The sequence below is a fragment of the Cuculus canorus genome, chromosome 4 (genome assembly GCF_017976375.1).
Source record: "Cuculus canorus isolate bCucCan1 chromosome 4, bCucCan1.pri, whole genome shotgun sequence".
In the NCBI taxonomy this organism is placed as follows: domain Eukaryota; kingdom Metazoa; phylum Chordata; class Aves; order Cuculiformes; family Cuculidae; genus Cuculus; species Cuculus canorus.
In genome coordinates this window covers 73802326-73824393 of record NC_071404.1, presented here as the reverse complement: position 1 = coordinate 73824393, position 22068 = coordinate 73802326, and the positions used below count along the sequence as shown (strand labels likewise).

Here is a 22068-nt window from a genome sequence, read left to right as displayed (position 1 = left end):
GGAGTAATGTTGGGAAGTGGGGGGGGCTGCCAACAAAATGGCCCAAACACAAGAGCTGGGGTCAGCCCTGTCAGCCCCAATCACGAGAGGAGATTGTCCTGCTCTGCTCCACACTGGTGCAGTCCCATCTTGAGTACCGTGTGCAGTTTGGGGCATCACAGTATAAAAAGGATCTAAAGCTATTGGAGAGTGTCCATAGGAGGCCACAAAGTTGGTGAAGGGTTTAGAGGGGAAGCCGTATGAGGAGCGCCTGAAAACACTTGGTCTCTTCAGCATGGAGAAGAGTGAGGGGAGACCTAATTGCAGTCTACAGCTCCCTCACAAGGGGAGGAGGAGGAGCAGGTCCTGAGCAATTCTCTTTGACAACCAATGACTCAAGGGAATGGCAGGAAGATGCACCAAGGGAGAGTTAGGTTGGATATTAGGAAAAAGTTCTTCCCTCAGAGGGTGGCGGAGCACTGGAACAGCTCCCAGGGAAGCAGTCATGGCACCGAGGCTGACAATATTCCAGAAGCATCTGGACTATGCCCTCAGACACATAGTGTGAATGTTGGGGTTGTAAATGCAGAGACAGGAGTTGGACTCTATGATCCTTGTGGGTTCCTTCCAACTCGGGACTTTCTATGATTCTAAATCTCTGTCCTTGTGTGAGGAAATATTCCGCCCTGCAGTGCAAACAGCTGCAGTTAAAATTTTCAGATGGAAAGAGTCTTTTGACTGGCTGATAAAAGCGAGTCAGTATTTCCAAAGTGTTCCAGACGTCTCTGCCTCAGACTTGACTGGTTTAAAAATCAGTGGGAGGATGTTGAGGCACCCATTGCATGTAATCAGAGTTAATTGCACTCTATAGATACCCGTCACAAAGATTCTTGCTGTACAGAGACATATTAACTCTTCTATTATTAGGAGATTTTTGGTGCATTATGCCATAAGGAATATTGACCCGTGACAAGACCGCAACCCCATTAAAACTGAGGCAGAGCATATGGAGTTTTATACAGACAGCATGCAGGATATTTATACAGAGATGACGTGTCAATTTATGTATGCGAACCGACAGAAAAAAACCATGAGACTAACCCTATAGCTAGGGAACCATGTTGGAACATGTTCTAACCTCTCACAGTGAGACAAGGCTCAACACGATGGCTTCAGTCAGTACAACTGGACACATCTTCAAATAGAGACGTTTTCTAGTCCTTGGTCAGAAAATCATAGAATCATAGAATAGTTAGGGTTGGAAGGGACCTTAAAGATCCAACCCCCCTGCCATGAGCAAGGACATCCCACTAGATCAGGCCGCCCAAGGCCCTATTCAACCTGGCCTGGAACACCTCCAGGGATGGGACAGCCACAACTTCCCTGGGCAACCTGTTCCCGTGTCTCACCACTCTCAAGGTGAAGAAATTCTTCCTTATATCAAGCCTAAATCTGCCCTTCTCCAGTTTATACCCATTCCCCCTCGTCCTATCGCCACAAGCCTTTATGAATAGTCCCTCTCCAGCTTTCTTGTAGGCCCAAAATGTGGGAGGAGAGAGACAAAGAGGTGATTATAGAACACTTTCTAACCTGTCACAGCAAGACAAGGCTCAGCTCGATTGCCTCATTCAGTACAAGTGGATACATGTTCAAATAGCGACGTTTTCTTACCCTCAGTGAGAAGACGTTGGTGTGCAAGAGTGAACAGCGAGTTAACACCAAGTTACTTGTGAAACTGAAGAAATCCACGATGGAAGCTTTTTAATTATTGACCAAGGCTTACGGTGAAGAGATCCCAAAGATTCAGTTGTACTTAAAGGAATCCATTTTTTGTTGGTAGGAGATCTGAAAGAAAAAACAATGGAGATGCTTAAGAGCCTTTCAGAAAATGACCTGTGGAATTGCTTTGAGCATTGGGAGCATCGTATACAGCTGTGTGTCAACTCACAAGGGAACCACTTTGAAGGTGATCATAATTGATTTTCTTAATTTGCTAAAGAAAAAGAGTTACAGGGATAGACTTCGGGTTTTTTTTTGTCAGACATCATATACAGTAAAGCTATTCCTTTGACTACATACTGCTGAGATGCCATTTTTCTCTGGCTTTAAACTTTTTTGAAGCATTATGTGGCTATCTGTATAAATTTGCATGGATATGTATTTGAAACCACAGGCTCTACTGAAATTGGAATTCATGCAAGTTTTCCAATTACTTCAGAGAAAGTGGACTTCAAATCCAAACAATGACTGCTTAGAATTCCCACTGCTGAGCATCATTAAGTAGTCTCTTAATATAAAACACTCATTACCTCACATTGTACACTGTTTACAGTATCAGACACGGTTTGCCTTTGTTGTTTTCTGTACGTACAAAATTGGAACTCATGAAGCACAGAGAAAGCAAATACAAGTTTCACAGAGATAATTTACTCAGAGAGTTTCACAGATATAATTTACTCAGCTACAGCTTTGAAAAAAGACTTGGGTTTTGTTTTTTTGTCAGTTTAATTATTTTGCATCTTGAACTCTTTGGGGAAGTGTTTGTTATGTCTTTGGTCCCATGCAAAAACTCATTGAGCTTCAGTGGAGTTAGGTACATGGTAAAGCAAATTTTACTCTCTAAGAAACTAATATATTGTGCAGCTGCTGTAACTTTGAAGTACTTGGGGTTATTTATCTAGGACAGTCTAGGTGTCTAACCTAATTATACATACTGTATCACTGTTACGTATTTTAGAGCATAGCCATGCAACAATCTGTTTGCATTAACTTTGTATTCTTGCAGGAGCCCTTTGACATAAAAAATTATACTGCTTCGATTGTATTTCTTTTTTCAAAAACTCCTCCATGTTATTACAGTGGGCTACAGGAATGCACTTTCATTTGCCTCTAGAATTTCCCTTGAGAACAAAACATAAAAGTACAGCTGAAAGTAGATGAGATTTGCTCTTGCTTCCAAATGTACGCTCAGAGCAAGGCTTCTACAGATCAAGGTTTATTTTCTTTTCAGAAACAGATGAAAGAGAGGTTTAATATTGGCTGTTAGTTTTAAGAAAGTTGCATTGTCGCTTTTTCTTTTGCTCTTCCCATCGGTAATTTGAATTACATGATCTATGGGCTGTGTTTTTCATGATTTGAGTGTTGTCTAAATACAGATTGGTTTGCTGTTTCTCCAATGAAAGGTAACAACAACTATCTATGCAAGATACTGATAATGCTTAACTTGGAAGTCGTCCTTGCAGGAGCCTTTATGATGCATCCCTCCATTTCGTGGGGTAAAATGACAATAACTCTCCAAGAAATTACAAAACCGAGCATTATAGTATGCACTGGCTTACATTTGAACTCTACAGCACAGTAATAGAGGAGAAATTTTCCCCTTCATTTATTTGAAGAAGATTCTACCTGAAAATCAGCCAGGATGGCAATAAAAGAATGCATTACAAATCTCAAATGTACTTTGTGTGGTTATAGTCTTGGAAATATTTTGTATTTCCAACTAAAATGTAGGGAAACCTTCTTAGTCACCATAAAATTATGTGTAGAAAACTTACCACAGTTTGAAGCATCAGGCTGCTACCAGAACATGATATTGGAACAGGGATACGAAAATCCTTGTCTGATTAAACTTAAGCCGTCACTGTGTTCCCCGACATTAAGAATTTAAAAATCATAGCTGTGTATTAGTGGTATGTTTGAGGCTCCAAAGTGCCATATTCAAACAAATAAAATGCATGAAGCTGGGGTTTTGAAACACCTGAACAAGCTAAAAACATAACAGTAGTGAAATTGCACCTTCAAAATCCTGGGCATGGCCAAATGTTCTCAAAAAGGGTTTTCTCTTCCTGAGTTGAAAACATTAATAATGTCAATAATGCCACTGTTCCACAATAATTTGTCTTTTAAAAAATATTTAATATTATGAAAGTACTGGATAGATGTCAACATAGCAGAAAGCAAGGGAGAAAGGATGAGTAGATTTGAGATGCCAGGCGGAGCAAACCAGGGAACCTTGTGCTGCCTGCTGTTTCAGCTGGTTAAAGACTTTACAGTCAAAAGCTGGTACACGTTGTGAACGCTGACTTGTGAACGCTGACTTGAATTTACAGAGGTGTGAAGTGATGTCATTTTGATTTAGAAATTTGCTTTCTGGAAGTTGTTTAGACAGGAGTGAAATAATGCAAGGAATACTGCCATAAGGACAGCGATTGAACAGAAAAGCAAATAGTGAAACAGCAGATACAGCATTGTATTACTGAAGTTATTCAGTACTGGGTTATTCTTCATACTCTTTCTTGTTTAAGACATGGATTTAGCATCATAAGTATTTCATGTTTGAGTTGGAATTGCAGCCAGAATACAATCCCTGATTCTGTTCACCAGACTGGCTTGATCAAGACAGGATAGAATTGGATTGGAACAGGGTTTTGTTTACATGGATTGACTACTCTCTGGTGGAATTTTTCTGTCCTCAAAATTATGAGAAAGACAGGATTCAGATTTTAAAATTTCTATTGGCAGTATCCTTCGGCTGGAAGGGAGGGATCAAAAAAATAGCTTGTCTAAATTGAAATATGGTGTCTAAAGAACCCGCAGCAATACATTTCTTTGAAATATTGTCAAAAACAAGGAGTTCTATATTTCTCTTTCCCATTTTTTTTCAGCTTCTTTAAGTTAGGCAGACAAATGGAGTAAAGATCTGAAATATGGAAACAGAACAGCTGGCATGCAGTATAGAGGGATATCAGGAAATAAATTCCGATTCCTGGACTGAACCAGGGTTGCAGTGACACCTTCCAGATCTATGGAGCACCTAACTGAGCAGATGTTCAAATCAGTAGGTCTCTGACAAGTGATGGGGGAAGAGGTCATTTAATGAATGCTCTGCAGTTTTCTCTTAACAGAATTTGCTGAGAGGTACATTTCAACAGTGGTAATTTGAAAATAAATCTAACCTGCTTGTTGAAAATTGAATTGTCGACACTAAGACCTTGTTGAAACTAAGTGATTTAGATCTAAGCATCAGCAAAATCCAAGAAACATCTAGTAACAATTACCCTTGCAGAACAGCCTTGTATACCATTATGCCAAATGATTATTTTCCTGCTTTATCAAAAACTAAGAGTAACTCCTCTCAAGAGACAAAACTGTTTTTTATTTGCTTGAAGTGATGGGTGAGGAAAGGCAAAAAACCACTCATGGTAATTCTAGAAATAGAATCCAGGGCGTGCAGTACACTGAACCCTTCTCTAACGTGTGTGTGTACTGCTTTCATGAAAACTGGGAAGTTGGTGGGAGCAGCAACAGTGTAATGAAAGCAAAATTGGCTGCCTTTGCCTCATACTGGGAATTTGCCTACTTGCCAAGAACCCAGTGTTTTCAAGGACATTTAGCTCCTACATCAAGGACTTTTATGAAAGTCTAAACAGGTTAATCAGCGTGAAGAAAAAAGGAGGAGTGATGTGATGTCACTGATCTGTAAGCAGATCTCAGCCTCAGAACTAATATTATGGTTTAAGGCTTATTGAAGGAGATGAAAAGATAAATTCCTGAGACTCGAGCCTGCACTGTCATACACGCTGTGCAGCCATTCAGGCCCATGCAAAGTGAGTGGGTATAAAATACTGTCAAATCACCTACTGGAAACTAGGCTCTCAAGAGCTGTGTGCTGCAGATGTATTATGTCGTCTACTTTATGATATTAAAGGACTACAAGACTACTGAAGCCTCCTGCCAATAAAACCATTAGATAGATACTAGCTACTTTCTCAAAGGTCTGCAAAATGTCTGTCTAGACAAAATGGACTAATACCCCTTGGGGTTTTTTGGCTTTAAGCAGCAACAATGTGTATATTTCATTGAAACACAGAAACATACAATGGTTTGGGTTGGAAGGGACCTTAAAGCCCATCCAGTTCCATCCCCTGCCATGGGCAGAGACACCTCCCACTGGATCCAGTTCCTCAAAGCCTCATCCAACCTGGCCTTGAACGCCTACAGGGATGGGGCAGCCACAACTTCTCTGGGCCAGTGCCTCCCCACCCTCACAGGAAAAGATTTCTTCCTAATCTCTAATCTAAATCTTCCCTTTCACCTTAAGAACACTACTTCTTCTTTTATCCTTGCACTCCCTGATAGAGAGCTCCTCCCCAGCTTTCCTGGAGCCCTGTTAAGTACTGGAAGGCGGCTATAAGGTCTCCCTGGAGCCTTCTCTTCTCCAGGCTGAACAACCCCAACTCTCTCAGCCTGTCCTCGCATGGGAGGTGCTTCAGCATCATGACCATCCCTGTGGCCTCCTCTGCACCTGCTCCAACAGGTCCATGTCCCTCCTGTGCTGAGGACTCCAGGGCTGCACGCAGGGCTCCAGGTGAGATTTCACGAGGGCAGAGCAGAGGGGCAGCATCCCCTCCCTCGATCTGCTGGTCACACTTGTTGAGGCAGCCCAGGACACGGTTGGCTTTCTGGGCAGCAAGCGCACATCGCTGACTCATGTTGAGTTTGTCATCCACCAGGACCCCAAAATCCACCCCCAATTTACCTATTTTAAAGGTTATTTCCTGTTATTTCCTTTTTTCTAAGGCAAGCCAGGTATCTCTTTAAACAAATCCAATGTCTTTGCACGCTTCTGAGCAGACCCACAGGATCCCGAGGTTATGCCATTGCTATTCCTCTCTTTTCACTCATACTAGTAGAAATTAGAAGTTAACAGAAGTGCTACTAGGGAAGGGACTACAGAATCAACTCCTTTATCTGTACATCACACTGAGGAATGTATATAGCTTATAAAGTTTAAGACGTTCCCTTTTATAAGATTTGCTTTACTTATCCTTTATATGTAAGACTGGATTTTCTTCCTTAAATCAGTTCCTCTTTCCCTGTCTTAGTTAATACTCCTTGAAAATGTAAGCAGTCTATTGCTAAGTGCTGGAAACCGTATATTTATTGTCACAAGACAACATGTTTAATAACTAAGTTTTCTTTTTGACAGTGCTTCAGACATGGGCGGGTGGATGCAATGCACCCTACTGTCCCCTTGCTGGTCGGTAGGAAAATGTACTGCATGGGTGTGTTCAGTGTTTCAGTTAATGAGACTCAGACTTGCAATGGATGTACGGAGTAGGGTATATTTTAGCAAATCAGCAATGATTTTGGTCCTGTGCAAGGAATTAAGTCTGAATATATGTGGACACAGTTTGATCTTTTTCTAATTGGAGGAACAGGATTTGAGTCACTGCGGGGATCAGGATCAGGGAAGCAGAATGTAATAAAACTAATAGCAAGAGACAAACAGATCATGTGATTAATTAAACCAGTTCATAATGAATTTCAAACTCGGAAACAAGTGGATTTTTCACATGGTTTTGCAAATTGATATTGTAATATATTTTTAATTTGTGGACACGTTCTCTTGTGACACCTTAGCAGGCAGGAATTTGAACAGCAGCTTATCATTATAAAAGACAAATCCAAGTGTCAAATGTGGCTCCCTGGGGAGGAGAAAATCCTGCATCCTGGTTTTCATCGTTCAAAGCTCTGTAGTCCAAGATATCTGGTGAATTTGCCTGAAAGATTACCTGATTCTGTCATAGTTCAGAGCCTAATTTTCTTAAATCGCATCTGAACGCTTGGATAAAAACCATCTGGTACTAGCTACTCGCTGTACCTCAAAGCATTAAAGTCTTCTTGTTGGAAGAGGAGCAAATAATACCACAGCGCACAGCGTTGAATGAAAATGTATTTTTTTCACGCCATGGGCTGCTGTGGGATAGGCGATAACACTCAAACACAGGCACTGTTTGAGTGACAGCAACTTGGTGGGTCATCCAAAACCACTTCTTTGCTGCACTGAAGGAATGGGCAACTACAAGGGGAGAAGATTAAAAGATCCTAATAAGTAGTGTAGCTATGCAGGATTGCATCCTCCTGTAGAGGTCCCAGGTCATTCATGGCCAGGTTAAAAAACGGTTCAGTGTCTTGTATGGCAAAAATCACGTTTGCAGCTCTACCAAATAATTCCTACCCTTGAAATGCTTTGCTGTTCAGTGCACAGTGAAGCACTGATCCCTTGGTATCTTATCATTCCCAAGTGATTAGGAGATAATATTGACAACTGATGGATTAGTCTCAAGCTTCTTGGTAATAAACTTCTTATGAAGAGGCCACATCTTATCTCTGAAATAAGATGAGCTCAGAGACATTCATTAGGAACTAATCAAAATCAATATAAGAGACACAGTGGAACTACATACTTGTCTGATTAAGGCAGCCACAAGATGCCAACAGCCTGCCTTTGCATAGCACACAACACATTTAGCTCATGCCAAGTTCAGGTGTCCTACAAGGGTGTGGATCCCATATACAGATTCTGTGTTATGAAATTTAAAACATATATTCTCTTGTTACAGTTTTCCTGCCTTGTATGTAAGAAAAGCTACTTTTCAGGAAAGGGAGTGAGGAAGTGCCAAAGTTTCTAGCAGTTGAGAGGTGCTCAATAACAGAAAGAAGAGAAAACCAAACAGGATGTTTCTATGAGAAGAGACTACACTTACTGGTAACAGTCTTCAAAGTGACTGACAGGGAAAATGGGAAAGTGTGGGAAAGGGAGCCATGACAGTGCCTATAAATTATTCCCTGAAGGCAATTTAAAATATAGTGAGGAAGCAATATCTTTTGCCATGAAAATTAAAATAACTATGCTGGTTTCAATACCTGAAGGGGTCCTACAAGAAAGCTGGGGAGGGACTTTGTAAAAAGGCTTGCAGTGATAGCACTGGTGGCAACGGATATAAACTGGAGAGGGGCAGATTTAGACTAGACATAAGGAGGAAATTCTTTACAATGAGAGGGGTGAGGCACTGGCACAGGTTGCCCAGGGAAGATCTCCTTTCCCCTGTTGCAGGGCCTTGGAGCACAACAGTACAGAACAGACAATATAATCCTAGATAATATATACATAATAAATATTAACAGTCACTGTAGTGCTTCTTCTGAGTTGACTTTCCAGCCCTCTCCTATTGCTCTGCTTTCTGATACCTGTGCATTGCCCAGAGCAGCAGATACTCTTGATGTAGGTGCCTGGACTTAACCAACATCTCTGTGATAGTTTGACAAACGCTGATTCCTAAATTATTACCAAGGTGCAAGACAGAGAAAGGAAAAGAAAGGTGAAAACATCACAAACTATAGTCTAGGCCGCTGAACAAGAAATGAAATCCTGGAGGAAAACAACAGAAAACAAGAAAACAAAAAGTATTATGACCAGAAAGTGATAAATAAACTGGCAAATAATATCAAAATAAATAATTAAAATATGTTCCTGTGGTTTATAGTATCTAACAACACACCAGGTCCCTTAGCCAGGAATTCAATAGCATTAATTAAGCATAGGTCAAAACTGCAAAGTATTGAGATGTGACTTAAAAACTTTTCTCACCTCAGAAATTAAGATACTCCTGTGCAGCAATAGAATATGATTTGAATGAAGGAAATCCAGTGGAGCACTAACGTCATGCTCTGATCACTGCATGCTGTTTTGTACACCAAGTATCTGCTTAATGGAAATATCCTCTAATGACTTTCTTAAATCATAATTGATTTTTTTTAATACTGATGCAAAATCGTGGGGATTTGTGAATATTATCTATCTGTTTAGGGGCTGAATTGGAGAAGAAATAGGAGATGTGATGAAAATGAATGTGATGAACATTGTACACAAACCAGCTGGCAACTCAAGAGAAACAGATCCAGTCAGAGCATAAACATAGCCTTAAATATTATTAAAATGGTACATTGAGTCATTCATGCCATTTGATTACTTTAACGTTTGAAACCACATAGGACAAGGGCTTGACATGAAGAATGGAATGGCTTTTGCACAGTGGACTACTCAAATTGAAAAATTGGCCAAGTGCATGATGGGCAATTTGCTTTCCTTTGAAGCATCTTGCACTTGCCAAGCAGAGTGGAGAATATTGGACTTGATGGATCATTGGCTTAATGGAGCATGGCAGATCTTATGTTCCTATTAAAACTGACTGGTGGAGGGCATTGTTCCAAACACAATTCTAGTTTTAAAAGTAAATGTATATATTCTGCTCAGGTTCCCTATATTAAAAACTTATAAGTTGCCCAGTTTCTGTTAAAACATATTAATTCTACATAATGTTATATTTTTTTAGTGCTGCGTTGATTTACAGATGACCTCAGAACAACAATAATTCATTATGGGACTGTGTGAGAAGAAAAAGAGCTATTCTGAAGTCTAAAAGGGAATAGTGGCATTGGTGAATTGTTTTAGATATCCCTTTTCTAGCTTGCTTTGCTAGAACAAGATCATGAGAGAGAAGGCTGTTTGTTTTAATTGCCATGTAAACAAGCAGGTAAGGTTTTAAGATTTGTATAGCTGAGAAATGCAGCGGTCTTGTGACACCAGAAATACTCCAAGCTAAAATGAAGGAAATAGTCTTGGGGAACCAGAGATACAATTCGGTGATCACTGCCTTTATTATCTTTCAGCAAGTATAATGCCACAAACCTCAGCTCACAGAGATAAGACCTCCTATCCGAATTAACCCCAAATTGAGAAGTAAAAACCATTTAAACCTTTTTACAGGCAAAGGCAAGGCTGGAGTGGATAAATATCTCAGAATTACATCATTCTCCACTGTTGCCTTTGTGGCAGGTCCATGCTCTTAGAAAAAGGGCAAGGCAGAGAATCTTGTGTGGTTGCATGGCTGTCAGCACTATAAAATCCTCTCCCCAAGTTTACAGGAGCTTGTCTTGAAAGTAGTTAGGTGTTTTATTTGCTTCCCTTTCCTCTGTTGTAAGAAACCTATTGTAGAACTTTACCTCTTTGTCTAAATAACTCGTTTCCCACGTCCAGACCCCTGCTGAACACCTTCATTGTGGTCTAGTGACTGCGTGCCTTAACACAGCACCATACAGCTCATGCCATATTTTTTTCAGGCTACAAAACTATCGCAGTAATAAATACAAAGAGCCTTTAAAATCCATCTCGAGTAATTTACATCATAATTATTAAATTACTTCAGAGCTCAGGTGAACATTCCGCAATGAGCAGTAATAGGAGCGAAGGAGACTGTCCCACTTCTAACTTCTGGTGTCAAAGTAATGAATTATGAGCCTGTCTTCCTAAGCTTCACAGATGGATGGAGAAAAGGAGCAACTCTTCCGAAGTCATTCTAAATGCCCACGTTAGGGAATATAACGAGAGAGTTCCAAATTAGCCAGCTATATTTGATCCCTAAAGTCAGGTGGCAAATTGTAGTCAGGAAGGGGAAGCTCTAAAAGAGATCGTAGATCCTTGCTGTGACAGAGAATGTAACTTTGTATTGGCAGCAAAATGGAGATGGAACTCTAGGATTTTGTGAAACACAGAAGTGCCAAGGTTACTGTATTTAACATATTTTTATATGATGTCATAACCAACTATTAGAGGTCATTTACAGCTGTTAATTACTTGTGATTGCCTTGGTCCTTTTTACTAACAAATTATATTTTAAAACCTTGAAATAGGGACAGAATCAAAGGCAGACCTGAAAGACTGAGGCAATTATTTGGGTCCAGAGCTCATTACCAAATGCTTTGTTGCTCTTCCTAAATATATTGCCAATCATGTTTTAATTTTTAGCAAGATAAAAAGAATTTAAAAAGTACAATTTGAAAATGTATGTTGCTCTTGATACTTCCTTTTCCCTCTGTGCTTTCCTCTTTTTCCTCCTTTAAAAAAAATTGTGTATATGTGATTTTTTACATATATGCCATATATATAAAAACTCATGCAGAGCTTTTAAAAGAATAATTCTGCCTGACAGTCTCTGACCTGTGAGCTTCACAATGCCCTTGTTGGGAAGACGAGCAATTAAATTTGGCAACTTGTTCTTTTGTCAAAGTGAGTTCCTGTATTTTTATTGAAATAAATTAGAATGTTCCAGCACTTGGCTACTTTCTAATATAAAATCATAGAATCATAGAGGTTGGAAAAGACCTCTAAGCTCATCCAGTCCAACTGTCAGCCCAACACCACCATGCCTGCTAAACCATGTCTTGAAGTGCCACATCTACATATTTTTTTAACACCTTCAGGGATGGTGAGTCCACCATTGCCCTGTGCCAGCGCTTCACTGCTCTTTTAAGTAGAGAATTTTTTTCTAATATCCAATCTAAGCCTTCCCTGGTGCAGCTTGAGGCCATTTCCTCTCCTCTCATCCCATTGCTTGTTACTCAGGAGAAGAGACTAGCACCCACCTCGCTACAACCCACTTTCAGACTAAGGAACTGAGATTGTTTTGCCTGGAGAAGAGGAGGCTTCCCTATCCACTTCTCGTAACACTTGTTCTCCAGCCCCTTCAGCAGCTTCCTTGCCCTCCTCTGGACACACTGCAGCAACTCAATATCCTTCTTGTAGTGAGGGGCCCAAAATTGAACACAAAATTTGAGGTGTGGCCTCACGTCACAATATATTTGCAAATTAAAAACAATTGCAAGCATTTACCCTCTTTTCTGGAGAGTTAAGAACCTCAGTCGAGACTGCTTGTTGCCATTCTGTTGCTGTTGGAGGTGCAGAGATAACGTAGCTGGATGACATTTAGACGGGTGGAGGAAAATCTCCCTGATTCAGGTTTCATCTGAACAGCACAGTGTGTGGAGCCACTCCAATGATTTCAGCTTCAAAGTGCCATTTTTTATTAAGAAAGCGCTTCTGTCCTCAGTGTTTACATGAGGTAAACAAGAGTTTATAGGGATAACAAAACACAACTTAATTGTGAAGCTGTCATTTATAATGGACAAGATTTAATCTCACTTCAGCTGCGAGGAGTTATAAGTCTTGCCTGAGAAAAATGGAGCAGGAAATATGTTTTAAAGCCTGTTAAATATCTGTTTCTGCACAAAACTAATTCCTATGTACTTGCCTATTGTAGACTTGCATAGTGAAAAGGGATCACACCTGCGTTTTCTAATGACTGACTTCAAAGTAAAATGCTCTGTTAAATTGTTATATATGGAATTACTGAAATGAATAGTGACTTTCTCGTGCTTTCTTTTTTTTTTTATTTGCATAAAAAATAATTTGGATTCATGTTTTTCATCTTTTACCCAGCTTCTTAACAGGTCCCAAGTACAAAGCTGCTTCTCCTTTCTGTTCAAAGCCTGCAGGACTTAGCTTGCTCCATCATGGTGATACCATACTCAGCCAGAAAGCTTCACTTGTGAGGGGTGACATGAAGATGATGAGTGGGCATAGCTTAGCAAGGCAAGCACCTGAAGGCCCATGAACACAGGACAAAAAAGAGACCTGAATGTATCTGAATTTTGTGCTGCTTAAAAGTATTCTTATTTTATGCCTTTCAACATTATGCAAATATTCGCATAGGAATGGTCATGTTGCCATTCATACACGTTTAATGCTTACAGAGCGCTTTATTTTTTGCAAAGACTTTAAAGAACATAATCACTATAATGCACCCACTGCTCAAAATGTTAAGAAAAATCCAAGTTCATAAAAAGTTAAGGGCCAGATATTCTGCTCCACGGCAAGGCACTGGCACAGGTTGCCCAGGGAAGTTGTGGATACCTCATCCCTGGAGGTGTTCAAGGTCAGGCTGGATGGGGCTTTGGGCAGCCAGTGGGAGATGTCCCTGCCCATGGCAGGGGGGTTGGAACTGGAAGATCTTTAAGGTCCCTTCCAACCCAAACTATTCTATAATTCTATGAAAACAGGCTTGAAATTGCTTTAAACAGCAGTCATATCTGACAGCTGCAAAGATTAGATGGTCACTTTTCTTTATATAAGCCAGAGAAGACACTGAAAAGGCATAAGCTGTCATGAATAAGCATAAGCTGTCATGAATAACAACTTCCCTGTCACAGCAGATGCAGGACTTTGGGAGAGATGGAAAACGGTGAGCAAAGCAGTAGCTTTGCACACTGATGACACTTTGGGCACAAACTTGTGTCATTTCTGAAAACCCTGATGGTGAAAGTGGAGATGACAAACAAAATTGTGGAGATGACAAACAAAATTGTGGAGATGAACTAAGGCAGTCGCATAAATAACTTCCTTCTCAAATTGCCTGGCCTGATGCCTTCTGCTTTCTGAATGTGTTTCTTTGGGGCATGTGGGTAAATATAGTTACATCCCTTGATGCTGCATATGCTTCCTATCTTCCAGAACACAGTTATATCAAAGGTTTACTACAGCTTTCAGGTCAGAGGGATTTATGAGCACCTTGCCCTCACCTATGCAGTTCTGTGCAGACAGGGAATATGATGTTTAAAGGGCTTTCCTTTTTATTAGAACAACAATTTGGTTTTATGAGCTTTTAAGTAAAACATTGGCAAAAAGCACAAAGTATTAGTTGATGTAAAATATTCATACATCTTTATCTCTGCATGAGAAATTACTTTCATTCATTTTCAAGGATAAAAAATAACTTTGACACACATTTAAAATCAGGACATCAGGGGATAAGGAAAATAAAACATTCTGTGTGAGAGTTGATCTCAGACAACCAAAATGTTCATTACTGATTGATTCACAGCTCAGGAAAATATGTTTGGGTCATTGCCCAACTCCTTTTGCCCTGAATTTGGATTGGCCATCTTGTTACTGTATTAACAGCCACAGCTCTTTTCCAGGGGATGCTTCTGGGAATATGTTTTTGTATTGTGATTGCAATAACAGTAAATATAACTGGTCCTCCAGATTATTAAGTCCTGAATGTGTACAGTTCACTCCACTAAGTGCAGGCTGTTTTTTAAATGTATCTTCTCTCCTATCTTTTTAAACAGTGAGATCAAACGGTTGGCTGAATGTAATGAGAGATTCTCAGTCAGATTGTGGAAAATGCACATTAATATACATCCATTACTAGGGTACAAAATAACTTATAAATTATGCATTGGACTTTCTTACCTAGGAAGCTATTCAATGCCCAATTTAAGGTAATAATATAGTGTAGAGCGGGTTGATTATAGGATACCACATTTAAATGAAGATCTACTTCACTACAATCAAGGTCTCAGAAAACATAGAAATGTGGGAGTAGGTATAATCCCAGCCATCAATTCCATTCTCTGGGATCAAGTCCAGTAATGCTTACAGATATTTGTATAGCCTGTTCATAGGCATGTCCAGAAATGCTGATTGCACAACTAATCTTGTTTAGTGCTAAAATGCAGTTAGGAAGTGATTCCTAATATTTAAGATGGATTTTTTCCTTGCCATAAGGTGAGTAGATTAATTCTTGTTCTGTTCTTGATGTCATGGAGAACAACAGTTTGTCACCATGCTTTATGACAATGTTTCACACATTTGATGTCACCCATCTTTCTCCACATATTCACTTTCCTATGCAGAAAAGAGAGATTTTTTTTTCAATTGTTCTTCAAAAGCCTTAGTTTCTAAACCTCTCACCACTTGCTCATCCCTCTAATTTATCCTAATCTTTTTTTGACAATGAGATTGGTACTCAAATAAGGAAGCATTATGTTCCAATTTAGGCCATATCAAGTTCTGAGTATAACAGAGTACCTCACTTATATGATATATTTCTGTTGTTACCTCCTAGAACAATTGCTGGTTTTCTTTTGGAAAGAGTGTAACATAAGAGCATTCCCTGCACCTGTCATTTAGGTTGTTCATTAAATAAGACCACATCCAGGTCTAATGCAGTCAAGAGCCAACTTTGAAACTATTATGAATATAAGCTTTCAACATTTACCTAATAAAAACATTGTTTTGTCCAGCGTTTCTTAGTTTTTGTGTGACAATACCACTCACATCTTGATACACTAAAACTGTATTGACAGTCTTAATTAAAATGAAGTTATACCATAATTACACCCTTTCTAGAAACACATAAAAGAAATTTCTTTTTAAACAATTTTTCTTCAGAATTTGGTGTGGAAGAGAAGACTGCTTGCCTTGATACATACATAGAAAGACATAGGCACATGAGGGATGTCACCCACACCAGTTTGGCTGAAGACATTAGGGATGAGAAGTTGTCACCATGTAATGGTTGTCCAACCATTGATCCCAACCCTCCACTATTTAGTCATTCTGCTGGCAACTTCAGCGGAGCAGCTGAGTGACTTTGCAGGTAATCTGTTCTCCCAGTACTACTTTGAGTGGCCTGGAGGCTTGCTTCTGTGCTGCCTGCCTGGGAAGGGGTAGGTTGAATCGATTTCCAGAACTATTTATTAGTCAGGCTTTTCAGAATGAGTGTATCCACTCCTCCCTATTTCTAAGAAATAGGTGCTTGCTGGGGAGTTGCAGCTTTGCCTCGTTCTTTTCTTCCTGCTCTGCCACAAGTCTTCATGATAGGCTGAAATAATGTCAGTTGTTCTGATAATAAATGCTTGTTTCCTTGCCACTGAGAAGTAAAACAATAAGTTGCTTTAAGATAATATTTGCCTCTAACCACACTTAGACAATGCACTGAATTTCCACTGAAAGGCTAAACTAATGCTTTAAACTCAGCTTCGTGGGTTATTTATAGATCCTCTGCTGGCTGGTGATAATGATTCTCCCCAGGCTTACGTCACAGGCAGAATAATCCCCTGAATTTGAGACCTTTTATTAATCGTTCATGTAATTTTGCTTTGTGGGAGGAGAGCCTACGTCCTACCTGCGTGCTTGGTTGCTATTAACAAAACACTTTCAACAGCACATTGTATTTTTCCAAAGGAGTTTTACATCAGAGAACAAGGACCTGTAGTACTTTGGCTCCTGGAAACTTAATCCCAAGAAGCTACACGAGCAATGGGTTTTATCTTGAGAATATATGTGCTCAGAAGTACCATTACTACCCTCCACATGCCCACAGATGCAACAGTCAAGAGTAGTTGTCCCAAACTGCACAGTCAAGCAGCTGTGTTGTCTGAGGTATTCAACTCTAAATAGTAAAATAATTATTTTCCTCTTCTTTTCTTTTTTTTTAATTAATTTGGACAGCAGCAAGCACTAATCAGAGAGTAGGAAGGATTGCTTATTATTCAGAAGGAAACAGACACAGAACAAATGCTCCCTCTTCTCTAATGTGCCTTTGGGAACAAGAAGCAGAGAAACTGGAGCAGAGAGCCTTCACAAGGGACAGATGATGAAGCCTTTCCTATATGCTTTCTTTTGCCAGCCCTACTCAAGCCTCTTCCATAATGTCCCTGCTAACAGAGTGGTGCAGGCGCGACACAGGTACTTGGGAGCAGGAGTGCACATGGCAGAGGGAGGGGTCACTGGGTCTCACTGTTACACCAGCATCCATCTGGATTCTGTGGATTTAGGCTTCACTCTGGACTTCAACAACACTGCTCCTACTGGTGCAGCGAGACAAGGAGTCTCCGGGAGGCATCTGTTTCCATGTGCTGCAGCATCTAAACCCTCATATTTCTTGCAGAATTTGCTGAAAATGATTGAGGAAGACATTCTCTGTGTCATCCCCCTAAGCCATGTGTAAGTTTTTAAGAGGAAAAGAATATCGTTTGTGTTGGGTCACAGAAGGAAGATGTGTTCTTGTTGTAAAAAAAAAAAAAAAAAAAAGTTTAGCAAGGTTTTATTTTCCTGTGCATAGCATACTGGAAAGCAGGTATTTTCCCAATTTATAGAAGTTGTCATAATTTTATGTCCTTTATCGAATTTTAGCCAGCTTTCTGCATATATAAGCATGGGAAAACAAAAAGCATTCAATGACAATTTTGAAGAAGATGGGAGCACTTGAAAAATCATTGACATTACAGATTCCCTTCCAGTAATTCCACTGTGAGAATGCAATGAGAAAACAAATGGTAGCTTATTTCCCCTCACTTTCTGTGATTCTATACCATGCTTAGAGTTAGAGGTGAGAAATAAAGCTTGAGTAAAGACAAGTCTTAACGCTGCTCTGCAAAATAAGACAGGTCAAAACTTGGTTAGAAGACCAGGTTCTACACTGAAGATAGACATCTTATTTATATATCTCTCAATACCAAACAGCAACCTTTTCCCTGTGTTCAGAATAACTAAACAATGGATACAGGCAGTGTTTGTGCAGGTGATCTATTACAAATGCTTTGTATGGAATACCCAGTATAGCAGTGTACAGCTACGCTTGTCAGCAGACCAGATTCTTATGCTTAGAATTGAATGTTACAAAATTAAAACAACTCCAAACACATTTCTAACCATGTTTCCTGTGCCTGTGTTAGTTCACAGGGAAGTGGTAGAGTCACCATCCCTGGAGGTGTTCAAAGAATGTGTAGACGTGGCAATTCAGGACGTGGTTTAGTAGGCACAGTGGTGTTGGGCTGATGGTTGGACTTTATGGTGCTGGAGGTCTTTCCTAACCTTAATGATTTTATGATTCTAGATTCCTGACGTTGCCACTGTTAAATACGAAAAGGAATCGCATAATCAGCCACCTCACTTCAAAGAACTAAGCTAGTAGCAATGCAGTGAACACAAAACATTATTCGGTTACAGCTTTGCAAAGCATCTGCAAAATAAGTAAATAAATCAAAACTCATATTTTGTTAAATCCTTCCAATGAGCCTACAAAACAACAGTTACCACAGACCTTCAAGAAAGACAATTAATGACATAATCTCTCTGTCTTTACTTCTTCAAAACAATTACTTGAGGCAGGAAATCTTTAGATAAAAACCTCTAATGATGCTAAGTCTCCTATCAAACCTCCTTCCCGAAAACATTACAGCTAATGATGACAAATTCTTTCCTTTTGTATCATAATAAAATTCCCTCTTTGTATGTGGTTCGATAAGAACAATAGAGGATTTGGCCTCCTTTTTTCCGATTTTGAATTTAAACTGTTAATTAACTTACGAGAAGTTTGCAAAGGTGGAAAAATATTTTTCTTCTTTTGTTGCTGTAGTTTTTCTTTGTTCTGAACTTGCAATTATCAACAGATCAATTTAAAAAAAAAGGCCAGTGAATTCACAAGTTCTGAAGCACAGCAAATAAGGAACTCTGCATGTGCTCGTCTTTCCTAGGCTGCAGAGAAAAGAAGATAAACCTACAACATACAGTCAGAAAGAGCAGGCCAGGTTAGAAGTAAAAATCATAGAATCACAGAATTGGAAAAGACCTCTGAGATCATAAAGTCCACCCACCAGCCCAACACCACTGTGCCTACTAAACCATGCCACAGAATGCCACATCTACACGTTTTTTTAACACCTCCATGAATGGAGACTCCACCACTTCCCCGGGCAGCCTGTGCAAATGTTTGATCACTCTTCCAGTATAGAAATTTTTCCTAGTAGCCAATGTAAACCTCCCCTGGCGCAACTTGAGGCCATTTCCTCTTGTCCTATCACTTGTCACTTGCGAGAAGAGACCAGCACTCACCTTGCTACAACCTCCTTTCAGGGAGTTATACAGAGCAATAGGGTCTCCCCGCAGCCTTTTCTTCTCCAGGCTAAACAATCCCAGTTCTCTCAGCCCCTCCTCTTAACATTTATTCTCCAGGCCCTTCACCACTGCCCTCCTCTGGACACCCGCTGGACCCTCAATGTCTTTCTTGTAGTGAGTGGCCCAAAACTGAACACAGGACTCACGGTGCAGCCTCCCCAGTGCCGAGTACAGTGGGAGGATCACTCCCCTACTCCTGCTGGCCACACCATGGCTGATCCAAGCCAGGATGCTGCTGGCTTTCCTGGCCACCTGGGCATGCTTCTGGCTCATGTTCAGCCACTATTGACCAGCATCCCAGGTCCTTTTCCGCCAGCCAGCTTTCAGCCAAGCCTGTATTGGTGCATGGGGTTGTTGTGACTGAAGTGTAAAACTTGACACCTGGCCTTTGGCCTTGTTGAACCTCATACAGTCGGCCTCAGCCCATCAAACCAGCCTGCCGAGGTCCCTCTGCAGAGCCATACAGCTGCAGATGGAAGAAAAGCTACTAAAAATCTGTGCTATGGAAAACTATAAGGAGTAAGATATGCCACTCCTGAAGTGATGATTAAAAGCTTTCTTGGAGCTGGCTGTACAGCCCAAAGGAGAGAGTTCATGGTAAAAGGAAGTGCATTTCTGCGGCACACAGGTTGCCGTTGTCCACTGTCGCAGGCTCAGCTCTGAGTCCCTGCCAACAACTGCACCTACGCCAGCTGCCGTGCTTCGTGGGCTGCTAGTGCCTACAACCCTGGGAAAAGCAGGAGCTAGGAGAAGAGTTTACAAACCAGTAAAACGGAAGGGAAAGCAAATACTGCCAGTTAAACCATGCGCTTTCTGTGGTGCATTGCTGCCGGGTCTAGACTGTGGTATATAAGTGCTCAGGTGGGAGAGCTTATTTCCAGATAATGGTATTTAAATGCCACATGCTGCTTGGAAGCACAGAAGTGTAAGCTGATCTGCTTACCCACTGAAACTGTTAAATGTAATGTAAATATATCACGCATTTTCAGTTATTATGCAAAAGAGTTAACTTTGGCCAGTTCTGTCCACTGAGAAAAGAGTCACACAGTTTTGCAGAAGAATTACGGTGACGGAAATTATGCATGCAAGTGCGGATGGTAGTGTCCCTCTTCAATTGAAACACTATGATTTCGATCTGTGTCTACGATAAGTCCGATCAGAAATGTTAGAGAAAATGAGGGTATTTGCATAAATGTTTTGTTCTTGAAAACATAGACTATGAGGAACATGTGCTTCTCTAAAGCCTCTGGAGAAGGATAGAATACTACGGCGATATCAGGTACTCCCAAGTAAATGATACCAAGGATTAAATCCCAACAGTAGTTTAAGCGTTTCCTACTCTACAGCTGTGATGTGACAGTCATTGCTGGAAGGTGGTGGCAGCTTAAGACATGGCTTTCCACAGGTGCCAGAAATTACCGTTGCGGTTCGGTGAGTAGAACAAACCACTGGAGTGCTCCTCATCAACCGCATCACGAAATTCAGGCTGTCTAATTCGAATCACTGCCATGGCTGTGAGAAGTAACTCAGCTGATTTTACACCAGACCGTGTGAGAAGGGCTCATGTTGTCTGTTCCCTGGCTGAACTGTGGGCATGTGACTGCCTGCGGGTAGCAGCTGCTGAGAAATAGGAGAGAGCTGCTGTATAGATTGTCCAATGGTGGCCTAACGTTGCTGCCAGTGCTACCGTGGGCAGACTGTAATCAATAATGTTGCTGTAAAGACTCCTTATCAGTCTGGATAAAGCTCTACAGAAGCAGTATCTTAATGCCTGAAAAGCTGACATTTGAGACAATGTAGGTCCACCAATCCTGGGATTCATTATGAAAGCTCTTACTGAAAGAGTCAATGAAATTACGCAAAATATTTTGTCTGCAAAGGAAAAAGAAGAGCATTTAATTCAATATTGCATATCTTTTCCTTCTACGGGAACTGAGTAACAGTAAGGCATTGACAAAGTTGTCACAAGGTCATCAGGAAGTTGTTGGCTGAACAGAAGGTTGTGGAAATCACTTTGTCACTGGAACTGAGCCAGGAGGGCTGAGGAAGAACTTTCACAGCTCAAAGAATTGCTGGTCATTTCTTATGAGTCCAGCACAGAATGTAAAAGCATATATGATAATCTTTTGAAGTACTGGCTGGAGCCTTCTATTTTCAGAACTTAAAATACACAGCGCTGCAGTTCCAGCAAGAAAAACAAAACAGCACATACAAGAACAGACTCTTGCCTGAGTCTAAAATGTCATCAAAGCACCTCCGAAACAAATACCCGCTGAGACCCAACAGCAGCCCTTCTAAGTGTACTGAGTTTTGCTGTTAACTACAGAGGTTAGCAGCTTTTATTACCTCCTCATACTCAAAAGTAAACATGATGCTTCATCATTTCAACTGCCAGATGACTGTCCTTCCTCAGCTTACACCCAAAGAACTAATTGTTGTCTGTAAGACACAGGACATCTGTTTTAAAGTAGCTATCCATCCCTTTGTGGCTTTCTGCCCTGTGTGAAACCATGGGTGCTTCCTGCTCTCCTCACATCATGATAAGGGGTTGGGCAGAGGCAGAGGATGCAGTTTCACAAAGTTATCCAAGCTCCCTGCCCCATTATGACTCTTGTCATCTTCTCTCTTGGTTCTGCAGGAGGTGCATCTACTTAGCAGTCCTG

The 22068-nt window shown here is 40.6% G+C and overlaps 1 protein-coding gene across 1 annotated transcript in view; it reads right to left on the bottom strand.

Moving 5' to 3' along the window:
- TRPC3 (transient receptor potential cation channel subfamily C member 3) overlaps positions 1-22068 on the bottom strand; it is a 73049-nt gene that overhangs the window by 43405 nt on the left and 7576 nt on the right. The window contains exon 3 of the mRNA XM_054066167.1: positions 1651-1824. The gene's annotated coding sequence lies outside the window, so the exon portion shown is untranslated. The remainder of the gene's footprint in view (positions 1-1650; positions 1825-22068) is intronic.